Raw genomic sequence first — 12,243 nt, forward strand, 5'->3', positions numbered from 1 at the left:
TTGGATACCAAAGTACAATGATTCTGGAAAGATGGAAAGTACACTTTCAAGTATTATAATCACCTTAAAATGTTCTTGAGCAACTCGTTTGTTACATGGATGTGCACACAAATTTTAGATATTTATATTTTCAGCAGTACATAAATTTGGTCGCTGACATAAGGAATTGAATAAACTAGGTTTTTTTTTTTTTTTTTTTAACCTGTTTGCAGTTTAGTTTAGCTTTATTTGCTCTATACAATATATACCCAAAAGATACTGGAAGAACAGTAATATGAAAGACTGCTACTTGCCTCTTAGTTGTTAGAGAAAAAAGTGAAAAAAATATTGTTTATTGTCAGCCGGTATATTTAGAAATATACTGAGGTTGGCTAGTATATTTGGACAATTTGTGACTATTTTCTCCAAAATGCTGAAAAGTATTGATACTGAATACATGGCTTTTAATTATTTTCTTTTTAAGTAATGCTTTCTCTGTAAGGTGCCCGTTACATTTCTCATTACCACATACTAGTAAAAGTTCTTTAATAGGCATGTAGTAGTTATTAGAGGATATAAATTTTATACTGTTAATATAGTAAGCTCATGATGAAAATTAATGTGTATACTAAGAGCCTCTTTACAACATTTATCAGAGCAGATGACAATGTAGAAACTTGGATACTGGCTTGTAAAACTTCAGTTTCAGGGACACTTAGGGAGGCAAGAGACTACATATTCCAGAACAATTAAAAGAGAGAGGTTCTATAGACTATTGAATAATTGTGTGTTATTTTTTAACTAAACTGCTTGTAAAGACGTAGAAATGACTTAAAGAAATGAATAATGAGAATGTTAAAGTAGATTCAAAAGCAGGAAATAAGGTAACTTTAGAATTTTAGCATTGATGCATATGTTTGCTTAGGGTTTTCTCTGTTGTCTGAGTTATGAGAATACTAATCTTAGTTCTGTCATAGCTGCTTTCCACACCTAACAATCTTGCAAATATGAAGCTTTTGTTACTAACAATGAGTGAAAGCCAAACTCTTGTCAAAACAGATGTTCTTCTGTAGGTGTTTTCCTAACAACAAGGGCCCACAAGAATTAACATTTCAGAGATAGTAGACTCATAGCCAGTATTATTAGAGATTTGCCAGGCCACCAATGCCAGGAGTTGCTTCATGAATTTGAGAAATGTAGAAGAATTCAGTGAATCAAGAGACAGATAACAGAAGTAATGCTTATAACAATACATTTATTCATGTGTTTACTAAATACACTATGCTAACAAAGATGGAGATAAATGTACTCAAGAGATTTTGCTGTGTACCGTGATACTACTTTAGGCTAGTCAGAGAAATTTTATGAATCATATTACCACCTGGCACTTATCTACTACTTACCTAGATAGTAGGGCTAGGTCTAGAAACGCTGTTTTTCATGTTGGGTTTCAAAAGCAGTTTTTTTTTTTTTTTAATACTTTCCTGAGATAGGGTTCCACTATATAGTTCAGACTGGCCTTGAAATTTATTTATTTATTTTGTGGTACCAGAATTCAAACTCACGATCAGCAGCTTATGCTGCTGAGCGAAATCTCCAGCCCCTGGCCTTGAAATTTAATCCTCTAAACTCAGCCCCCTGAATCCTGAGATTATAGGCATGCACTATCAACACCCAGTTTAAAGCAGCTATTTTAAATGAAATTTATTTAAAAATAATTTTTGTAGAAGAGTTTTTCTCTTTTTTTTTTTTTTAAAGCGAGTCAAATTTAGCAGTGGCAGGGGTGGTATACCAACTTTAGTGACACTAATGTTAATAAGTTCTGATAACCCACTGCCATTGGACCAGCCAGTTTTTCTCTTACGGCAAGAAGAAATCCAATTTAAAGTGAAAACACTGCATATAATAAATTTCTGATTGAATAGAGAAATAATTGAGATTTTAGCTTAATAGAAAGGGACAAAATTGTTCATTTCAGTAAGAAAAAGATTTAAAACTTAAGAGGAGGTAAAAGCAAAACTGCATGTATTCCACATTCTCACAAATGATAGAAGAATATTTTAAATACAAATGAAAATATCTCAAAATGTTACATTGAAATTAAAACTTAAAGTAAATGGAGTATATTTTTCTACCGTTTTGATTTAGAAACTGCAGTTAATTATTAAACAGGTTCTGGGAATCTTTCTAAATCTGGTGAGACATCTGTCAAAATAAGGGTGATTGACAGGCAATGGCACCTCAGAGCTTCTGTGTACCAGGCAGTTCCTGTTCTAGAAACGGGGAATATAGCAGCTGAAATAAACCACCTAACAACCTTCTTGCCTTCTTGAAGTTTATTTTCAGTGACAGAATCAGACCAAAAAAAAATCAAAAGCAAAATAATTTGTTGGTTGGAAGTGTTACAGAAAAAAAAAAAAGTGGGAGATTTTGTCTGTGTTGCCTTGAAGTGGGATACATCAAGAACAGGAATTTTAGACCTAAATTGACTGCCCCTAACCAAGTATGTGTTTTAGGTAAATTGCTTACCATCTTTCAATTTTTGCTGTTACTACAGTGTGTAGATCAAAATAGCTATTTTTGATTCATCATTTACTGTCATTTAGCAGATATGCTACTTGGAAGATCCAAACGTGGTTTTGTAGCTTTGACCGCATTTGACAGGAGTTAACTAAGACTTTTTTGAGGACATTCTCACAGTGATGACAGCTAGATTCCAAGTCATGTCTGACTTGAGCTTCCATAATGTGGACGTCTCACTGTGTTGGTTCGGTGGTTTTTCTATTCTGTGCATTTCAGGCTCATTTTAAGGGTGAGCGTGGTCAGATGTCCTGTAGGATCAGTGAGAGAATCGGGCCGTCTGTGTTTGATTGCTGGTATTTAAGGCAGCTCTGGTGGAGGGCCTGCCTCTGGTGGGTCGGGGGTGTGAGTGAGGGGAGGAGAAGGCCGGAGGCTCGGAAGGGCGACTCCCACTCCCGGCATGCCGCAGCCGCAGCCGGCCGGCGCGTCTCCCCTCCCCGCGGAGGTGGCTGTCGTGGGAGGGGCCCGGCGGCCTGCTGCCGCTGCCGGGGAAGTGCGTCCTGCTGGTGCGTGGAGCAGAGGAACTCGGGAGACCCAGGGGCTCCCCTGGGGTGACAGGCCTGCGATTTTAAAACCGCTCTAGAATTTGTAAGTAAAGAAATGAATGTGGAACTTTCCCAAGTTTAGTTTCTGAACTGGTGTTTCCTCCTTTCGAAAGGTCTTTCCGAACAGATCCCTCCCCACCCCCACCTCCTTCGGCGCAAACGGAAAACAAGGTAAGTTGGGGTTTATTTTTGTCTGTGAGTGAAGCAAAGGATGAAATCTTTTAAACGTTAAACAGGTTCAGTAAGGAGTAAATCTTTCGTTGGGATCTTAGGATGAGAAGCAGAATTCCTTTAAGTTTCTAAACGAGAAATTTGGCAACTAATGTAGGTGGCAGTTGCTCCCTTCATGTCCTTGTCTGACAGGATCCTGCTATTCCTCATATTAATCCTTAAGAGATAGTACTTATTTGTTTTAGCCTTAGTGATGGTAAAAAAAAAAAAAACAAAGATTGAAGTTTTAGGCCCATAGTTATGTTGCTTACATGTTTATGTACTCCGAATTATATTCACTCATTTCATTTCAACCAAGTCCCAAGTAGTACTCTGAACTCTACTTTATCAGCAGTGCTCATTAGACTTTGTACTGCTGAACAGATCTGGAGATGAGGTATAGTACTCTGATAAACATAGGACTTTGTCTTATTGTCTTCAGGTTTTAAAACATTTACTTAGGTTTGTAAGCAAGATCTTTTCCTTTATATTCTAAGAATTGAGACTGTGGCAGCTATCTATCTGTTAGTTATATTTTTTAAACAGAGTATTGTGAGGAACAGCAAGCAGCTCCTTTAATGAAAAAAGGAACTTCACGTTGAAGTAGCTAAAAGGTTTTAGAATTCTTTGGTTTGGAGTACTTGGAAAAAGTAACAATTGCTGTGAAAATTTTCTGACGTTCTAAAGTTTGAAGTGAGAGCCTCTCTTAAGTAATGTTTATTACATTGACTGCAAAGACCACAGTTTGAAGACCATTTTTGCTGCAGGGTTATCACATTACCTTGAATGACTCATTTTAGGACTTTTTTTTATCTAGTTTTCTTCCTTTTTAAAAAAAATTTTTATTTAAGGAGAAAAAAAACAGAAAAGGGGTACAAGTTATACAGAATTTCAGAAAAAATAAACAGTAGGAAATCACTAGTTAATTACATATTGTCATCTTAGAAATAGTTGAAGTTACAAAATTAAAGCTTATAAAGGGGACTTTCAAACAGTGAGACTGCAAACAGTTTTGTTCAATGATCCAACAAAATTCAGTAATATGGTTATCTATCTTATACACTTAAATATATATGCAGTTATATCTTTTAGAGAACTTTCTTTTCTTTTGTACAATGACAATTACACATTTTGGGTTTTATTACTCCCACAGTTCTTACTACTTTTTTTTTTTGAAGAAAGTAAAGCCAAATGTGACATACCAGGACAGAGTCAGTCAAATCAAAAGGATGGACATAATACATAATGTAAAAACAAAATACAAGGTGATCAACAGTGGTTACCATAATGCCTCTTGTTATCTTAAAAAAAATTGCCTATATCATCAGTTATAATAAAATTGAACAAAACAGTAAAGAATAAGACCAATAAAACCAAAACATTGGAGACATTAGAGGACTTCAAAAGAAGATAATAGTCAACCAGAATGTGCGTCACAATGAATCTTACTGTCTTCATAGTTGTTGCCTATACTTTCAAACTTGGTACTATCAAGCATAACAGAATAGAGGAAAATCAGTCAAAACAAGATGGTGAGAGCAATACTGAGTTTCAAATCAAGTTAATAGGAAATCAAAGTGGGTTACTATAATATATCCTGCTATTTTTTATTTGTTTTTCCCTTATTTAGGATAAAAATGAAAAAGTAGATACTAAAAAGGAGATTGAGATAAAAAAGAGGGCATAACACCAAAACAGTGCAGGTCAAAACATAGCCATTTAAGCAAAATAGTGTTTCACCACAAGATAATCTCGACATAGTAGTTACCATATTGTCTCCTCCCTTAAAATCTTTGGGTATAACTTCGTATACTGTAGCATCAAACATAACAAGACAATGTAAAACCATTCAAGAGAATGACAGTATTATAGGGTATTTAGAAATAACAGGGTATTTAGAAAATAACAGAAAATGAACAATAGTTTCTGTATAATCTCCTTGTCTATAAAAGTTTTTGTTTATATTATCACATATAATAAAATCCAGTAAGATACAACCTGTTAAAACCAATGAAGACAGAAAAATAAAAGCTTGATGGGACTTCAAAACATGAGGATATTAAATCAGCACTAGCTATTATGATGTCTTGTTTTCTCCAAAATGGCTGTTCTACCATCCAACCTTCTCTGCCTCATTTCTGTTGAGCTCTTTTTCTGTCGTTTGTTGTCAGTTTGTCTTCTTCATTTCACTTTCTGCTCCATTCATTGTGGCCTCTCTGCCACTGTTTCTGGAATCTTGGTATTTTTCTTTTTTAGAATATCCTGTAGTATTCTCTGTAGAGTTGAATTGGTGGTTGCAAATTCCTCTAGTTCCTCATTATCCTGGAAGCACCTTGTTTTTCCATCGATTTCTAGGGACAGTTATGCAGGATATATCAGTCTTGGCTGGAGGTTATTATCTTTCAAAGCTTGAATAATTTCCCCCTACGCTCTTTGTGATTTGATGGTTTGTGCCAAGAAGTCTGCTGTAATTCTGATGGGTGTTCCCTTGTAAGTGATCTGTTTCTTGTCTTTGACGACTTTTATTATTCTGTTCTTACATTGGATTTCTGGAATTTTGATTATTATATGCCTGGGTGTAGCTCTGTTTGGGTTGTAGGTGGCTAGGGTCCTGTATGCCTCATACATCTGAGTATCTACCTTTTGCTAAATTAGGGAAATTCTCCTGGATTATTTGTGTGAATAGCTTTTGTAGTTCATTTGTTTGAGTCCCTACTTCTTCTTTTATGTTCTTAATTCTTAAGTTATAGATCCTCTTATCATCTTCTAGTCTCTGTATTATTGCTGTTTGTTTTGTTGTTATTTTTAAGAAGTTTTCTAGTTTTCTTCCTAATGTACAGGTAATACTAGCTTGAGCTCTTCTGTAATGAACAAATAAAGTAATTGGTATTTAGCTAATTTAAGAATTCTTGGGGGGCTGGGGATTTAGCCCAGTGGCATTTAGCCCAAGTAGGGATTTAGCCCAAGTGCCTGCCTAGTGAGGTCATGAGTTCGATCCCTGGTACCAAAAAAAAAGCTTGGGTATTTTAATAATATTTTGGATCTTGTACTGTAGTTTATTTTTGACTAAGGAATCATTTTAAACTGTACTCCATAGAAATCCACTTCTGTTTTTAGTGCTACTTGCATTTCCTAAATGAAATTTGCTCAGAAGCATTGCCTGTTTTATTAATTTTAGATTGTACACTAAGCCAGCTATGAAAGTGTGTAATCTTGGAGGAGCTACAATCTCTAAAAATAGTAAAGAATAAAGGTTTGGCAGTTTTTGATTTATGTCTAAATATTTGTGTATTTTATCAACCCCTTACTAAACTGTACTGTGTGAGATGATATGGTGATAATTTATTTTGCACAGAAAATAGGCATTTGGAAATAAGAGTGGATATCTTCAATCTTGGTTATGAGTGTAGAATTTTGAGTCTGGGACTGAATTCCCATTGTTACTGTGTTGGCAGGAAAATTGGTAGCTGTGAGCCTGTTTCCACATTAATAAAGTGGTGATTGATAGGGTCATTTGGAGTATTAAATGAGACAGTTTAAGGATTCAGGTTAAGCGGAGATTACTATTACCTATTGGGTTACTTTGCTTTTTACTAGTAATAAAGGAAGTATATCACTTGATTTTGGTAATCAAAATAGGAAGAAAATTTACCTGTAATTTCACTGCCTCCAAATTGTTTTTTACATTTTCCATGTATCCTTTTAGACTTTAAGTATACAAGAAATCAAGTTTAACACATTGGCTGTTAAATTCTGAATATTTTAAGTACTGCATATACAGAGCTGTTTGATTTTGCCTTTTTTCTGATCTGTTGGTGAAAAAGCAGCAGAATTTTGCTTTAGTGCAGTTTCCACTTGACTTTTCTCATTCCCCCCAATAAAACCTCTAGTTTTTATTTAATAGCTCAGGTAATAATGATTATCAGCTTTTGAGTACTCTTTTGGTGCCCACACAATGGCCATATCTTCTTTAACCCTCAAATTGCCTCTTTATCATCTAGGTAGTGTTGCTACATTTTGTGGTTAAGAAAACCAAAGGCATAGAGAGAGTTCAAGTCAGAAGCAGGAGAAGTTAAGGCCAAGAGAGCTATGCTAGATTCTGGAGTATAGGTTCAGTGTATAGTATTAGATCACACATAGAGGCAGGAATTGATCCTGGAAGAGTGACTTTTAATTTCTTATAGTAAAGGTAGTAGTAATATTTGTTACTTTATAATTGCTTGAATCACCACATTTGAACATTTTAGTGCCTTAACGAATGATGCTATTTATTGGTTGTAATATTAAAAATACTTGTGCACAGGCAAGTTCGTAAATCTAAATGTTCCTTTTTTGTTGTTGTTGTTGTTGGTACTGGGGATTGAACTCATGACTGTGCGCTTGCAAGGCGGGTGCTTATGCCGCTGAGCTAAATCCCCAGCCCCTAAATGTTCCTTTTTAAAAAAAAAATTATAAAATGAATAAAGTTCATAATGAAGGAAAACTAACTTTTCTTCCCAGAGATATTTCTTCAAACCTTATACTTAATAGAGAGCACCCGAATCTGGCAAACTTGTTAAAATACCTGCCTGCAGGAAACTCTCAGAAATTCTGGTCTAGTGGGTTCTGGAGTGGGGCCCAAGAATTTGTAGTTACAGGAAATGCTAAAGAATCTCAGATAATGAGTTTGGTAAAGTAAGGAGACAGTTACTGATACTAGTGGTAAACCGGATATGGTGGATTGGCCTATAATAATCCCAGCCATATGAAAGACTGAGATAGGCAGCCAGCCTGGACAACACACAAACCGGGAACAGACTAGTGTTTATTGAACCAGTTGTTGGCTGACAATTACACTCAAATGCAGTAAGTAAGTACCTAAATCTTGGTTTTTTAAAGGGAGCAGTACATTCTTGGAGAAGTGGTTGATTGTAGAGCTAGAGCAGAGAAAATACAAGATGAGGCTGGAACACAGCAGAGGTCTTCAAATTAGGAATAACTCAGAAAATTTTTGGACTTGTTCAAAGAATGAGAGCAAACATGAAGCTCCTAATGGCCAAGTTAGAACAATTTGAGCAAGAAAATGAGCAGTAATAGTACTGAATTTTGACCCATAAAATAAGTACTCATGAGTTCATAATAAGGTTGTTGAACAAGTAAGTAGAAGAAAGCTCTTGTTGTGCAAGAGTTTGTAAGACTAACATTTGTAATACATTTTTTTGTTTTTGAAACAGGGTCTCACTGTATAGTTCAGATTGGCCTGGAACTTGCAGTGATCCCCCTGTCCCAGCCTCCTGAGTATTGGGATTACAGCAGTGTGCCACCATGCCCAGCATCTAATGAATTTTAACTTGATTAATGAATGATCAATATGAGTAGTACACACATACGTGACACTGAATGTCACATGATCGCAACTGAGACCATAATTCTTTCTCTTCCTGTGGGATTTTGGGTGATTGTCTCCCAACAGCAAGAGGTTATAGAAGAGATCTCATCTGCAAAGGAAAGGAGAGATAGGTGGAAGAATCCCTACTTCAGATGAGATTTGGGAGATGTGTAAAATGTGGGAAACAGTGCAAAATTTTGTTGAAAAGTGCCACCAAGATAAGTCAGTGTGAGCATGAATCTGTTTAACCACATAGAATATTACATTTCTGTGAAATCCTCAAAAAGAAGTAAAAGCAGATGTCATTGGGTAGGTTCCTTGTTAAAGTTGCATGAAAAAAAAAGATTCTATTGAGCCAATAGATAGCAGTGAGTGATAGAGTCACCCTGCACAATAGTTCTCCTCTCTCTTGTCTCCTTCATACCAGTCATGAAGATTTTCAAAGGTAAGTGCAGGTTAGTTTGTTTTTCATTTTGTTTTTCCTTTATTATTTTGTATTATTTTTATATGAATATTTTGGGGTTGTGGAATGAATCATTTGAGTTTCCATTATTATGAGGAAATTTGCTTTGATACACAAATGCTTTGGGTTTATAAGCATGTTTTTGGAATGAGTTATGCTCACAAACCAAAGTTTTACTGTGATTCCTAATTAAGAATTTTAATTAAGAAACACAAAGAAGGAAATGGAAAATAATCATTACACAAATGGCACCATAGTTATTATTGCACACAGAATCCACCCATGATGCTAGTGGATGACTGTTTGAGGAAATCAAATCCCAAGACATTGTCCTCCCAAGACAGTTATTAACTGCAAAGGAGAAATACTAATTTGACAGTGGAAATGGCATGTAGGCTAGGTGATTTAAGGTTTACGTCATAGAAGCCATGGACATCATGAATGTGGCAGTATGTGGCAATTGGGGCACATCATTTCCATGATGTTCTTTATTTCTGCCAAAAATACATAACCACTTTACTTTCCAGATCGTGACAAAATATCACACAAACCCAAACTGAGGGACATTTCCCAAACTGGCTAGTATTCAAAGTGTTAAGACAAATAAAAACTGAGGAACTATCATATATTGGATGCTAAGGAGAAATAACAACTAAATGCAATGTGGGATCCTGGATTGGACTTGGGAACAGAAAAAGCACAGTATAGAAAAACTGGTGAAATTGAACATGGCTTGTATTTCATTATTTAACTTGTACCAGTGTTAATTTTTTGGTTTAGATATAGATGCTGGATGAAGGAAATGAGGGAACTCTACACTATATTTGAAAGTTTTCTATAATTCTACAGTTCATAATACATAAAAAGTTTAATAAAAATATGCTAACTTGAAATAGATAAAAACTTAGAGAAATTTTGTTTGTTTGTTTGAGACAGAGTCTAACTATATTTCACACTGACCTTGAACTTAACTAGGTAGGCCCAGGCTGCCTGATCCTCCTGCCTTAGCTTCCCAAGTGCTGGGATTATAGGCATGTGCCACTACACACCAGGATTCACATTAGGGAAACTGAACTAAAACTAGGAATCACTATTGGAAATCTTAGCAAGTTGTTAGATTCTTTGTGCATTGCTGTTGCTTTTACATGGTCAGCCTAAACCAGAGATACAAGTCAAGATAATTGGGAGGGGATAGGGAGAAGCCTAAGAAGGAAAAGAAGTTTTTTTTGGTAAGAATAACTAGGAAAAGAAAACCTATATATATAGTATCTGAACTGCTCCAGGCTGCTATGGAAATTGTAAAAAAACAGTAGCCTAAGAAAATAATGGGGTTGGATTTTTTTCCTAATTTAAGCTTCCTTTTTAAAACTCTTTAAACCTCAAATTACCAGTTCGCAAAAATACTAAGAAGTGAGTGGAAAAATTATGAAAATACTACAAGATTTACTTAGAATTTTAGTTTGAACCACAAACACAAATATAGTAGGTGGTATAAAAATACCTAAACTTGGCATCAGGTCTGACTGTCGAAATCTGCCAGTTAAGCTTTAAAGCTTTGTTTGTGTTTTAACTGATTTATGCCAAAGATTGAAAGTTTTTGAATTTTTCTGTGAAATTGATGTTATGATGTAACATCTTGAAAAATTCGAGGAACAAGAATTTGAAGAGACCATATTCCATTATTTCCATTGTTATGGGTATTTCAAAAGTGAATCATGAGGCACTGAAGGGTTAAATTGAAGCTCTAGACAGAATTTGAACCATGGACTTTTGTTCTGGTAGGACAAAGTAGATATAATGTACTAGTGAATTTCTAAATGGCTGTTTTCCTTTATAGTCCCTTCACCTCCTCCATTAAGTATGTTGGCAGTGTGCACATGCATGCACATGCCTATTTTGTCAGTTCTTGACAAACTGCAGCAGCTGTTTTCTAGTTAAGGATTATGGTTTTTTTTTTTTTTTTTTTTTTGTCTTTTTCCTTTTTATCAGTACCGGGGATCAAACTCACTACTGCCTGCTTGCAAGGCAGGCGCTTATGCCGCTGAGCTAAACCTCCAGCCCCAGGATTGTGTTTTTTTTATCAGCCTATTTACCCTATAAGACAGTGTGTGCTAAATAGTACTAAATATTGTCATCTATATTTCTTCTCTTAGTGATGCTAAGAATTTCAAAATCAAAAATAGTTCCTTACAAAATAAATTGAAGACATTTTTCAGGGGACTTTGTTTTTATGTTTTCAACAAAGACTATGTTTTAGATTATGCAAAAAAAAGAAATATTTTTTTCATACTCCCTGATTTAGCATTACTAAGTTCATAGCCAGTTATGACATATGAAGCAAGCTCTTAAGATTTTACTTTGTGTATAGCACTTATCAGAGAAACTATTTCAAAGACATAAATGGTTATTGATAGGCTTTTGACTGTAATACTCTGGATGAAAATGTTTAAAATAGGAATTTAAGAGAGATCAGCGCATTTTTTAAAATATGCTTTTTTTTTTTTTTTTTAAGGCAGGCTGTTACTGTGTAGTATAGACTGGCTTTGAACTCAGCTCAGGCTGGCATCAAACTTATGGTGATCCTCTTGTTTCAGCCTTCTGAGTTCTGGGATTACAGTTGGGTACCACCATGTCCTGCTAAATGTGGGTACCTTTTGATTTTTGTATCATGTAGAATTTGGTTGAGGCAAAGGATATATTGCCTGTTAAAAGTGACCCTGATCCTGACTTAGTTTGAAACTTACTATCCTGCTACTGAAAAGAACAAGGGACTATTTTGATCAAAGATGAATTTGAAGATACTTATGAGCAATGACTGAAGTAGAATTTTAGAAAGGGTACATATTTAATATATATGAAGATTCTGTGGTTGATATAAATTTCAGTAGATTAAAAGAACTACATTTTCTATGCTGGTGTTAAAGTACTATTTTTTCCCCTAAATTTTCTCATAATAGTTTCAGAAGAATCTTTCAGTTATTTTAGTTCTTACACTCCAAAAGATGATTTGTTTTTTGTTTTGCGTGGAATTTGTGTTGCACAGAAGTTCTTTAAGCACTATTTTTTGCCCACTGTTGGAAATACTGGCATATTATAGG

General features: G+C 35.1%; 1 protein-coding gene across 14 annotated transcripts in view; it reads left to right on the forward strand.

The window, feature by feature from the left end:
• Positions 1–12,243, forward strand: part of LOC100715339 (torsin-1A-interacting protein 2) — a 40,718-nt gene that overhangs the window by 1,091 nt on the left and 27,384 nt on the right. For 6 of the 14 annotated variants that reach the window (XM_063239743.1, XM_063239747.1, XM_005005840.4 and 3 more), the window contains exon 2: positions 3,218–3,275. The gene's annotated coding sequence lies outside the window, so the exon portion shown is untranslated. Of the gene's footprint in view, positions 1–2,314; positions 2,496–3,013; positions 3,148–3,217; positions 3,276–12,243 lie in introns of those variants that run through there. The other 8 variants (XM_063239748.1, XM_063239740.1, XM_063239742.1 and 5 more) reach the window with 4 other exon arrangements.

Source organism: Cavia porcellus, unplaced genomic scaffold, assembly GCF_034190915.1.
Source record: "Cavia porcellus strain 051 isolate PalLab524CR breed Dunkin Hartley unplaced genomic scaffold, mCavPor4.1 scaffold_29, whole genome shotgun sequence".
In the NCBI taxonomy this organism is placed as follows: Eukaryota; Metazoa; Chordata; class Mammalia; order Rodentia; family Caviidae; genus Cavia; species Cavia porcellus.